Source organism: Elephantulus edwardii, unplaced genomic scaffold (assembly GCF_000299155.1).
Source record: "Elephantulus edwardii isolate Elephantulus edwardi_28Jun2011 unplaced genomic scaffold, EleEdw1.0 scaffold00060, whole genome shotgun sequence".
Classification (NCBI taxonomy): domain Eukaryota; kingdom Metazoa; phylum Chordata; class Mammalia; order Macroscelidea; family Macroscelididae; genus Elephantulus; species Elephantulus edwardii.
In genome coordinates, this window is record NW_006399810.1 from 8625341 (window position 1) to 8626157 (window position 817).

Sequence of the window (817 nt, forward strand, 5' to 3'; positions counted from 1 at the left end):
TTCTCCTCACTTTCAGCAAACAAGATTGTGTCACCTGTATAACAGGTTATTGATGAGTCTCTCTGGTACCAAAATGATACCAAATGCAGCTAGAATTGCACTACCAGCAGAGGATAAAACTGATGAATAGGACCTTCTAAAGATAAAATCAGTGTGTGTCCAGTCACAGAGATGCCACCAATGGCTCAAATGCCTCACACATGAGTCTTCTAACTCTGTACATGTTCTTCCCCCTGTCCATGTCTCCACCTTCTCCTGCCACTGCCTTCCACAAACATTTGCACCCAGGAAAAGTAATCTTATCACGTATTCATTCTTTCGACACCTTTGCTGATACAAGTAAGGGTGATGACTTCCTTTCTGCTGGGACTGAGGATTATATTCACATAAGAATTTAAAAGAGAAATGACAGGAAGACCCTTACAACTGTCCAAGGGATCACTCATGATTATGATAAAAATAAATTAGTAAAGGCATTTAAGAAAAAATTTGCCAGCAGTGGTACTGTAATCAAGCATTCAGTATATGGAGAAGTAATTTAGCTACAGAAAGACCAGCACTAGAACACAATCTCCTTGTAGAAATTGGACAACCAGCTGAAGGTTAATGAGTTTTAAGTTTTTGTGTCTCACTGACGCCTAGGTGAGGATTTCCTTGAAATGAGTAGAAAATCTCCCTTCTGTCCCTTATCAGGTGTAGAAAACTTCAGAGCATCCATATTGTAACCATTTGGGGTCCACTGTAATTCCCTCATGCAGTAAACTGGAAACCGCTCAATGGTAAAAAATTCCCTGTGTGCATCAAAAACTTTTTCCAA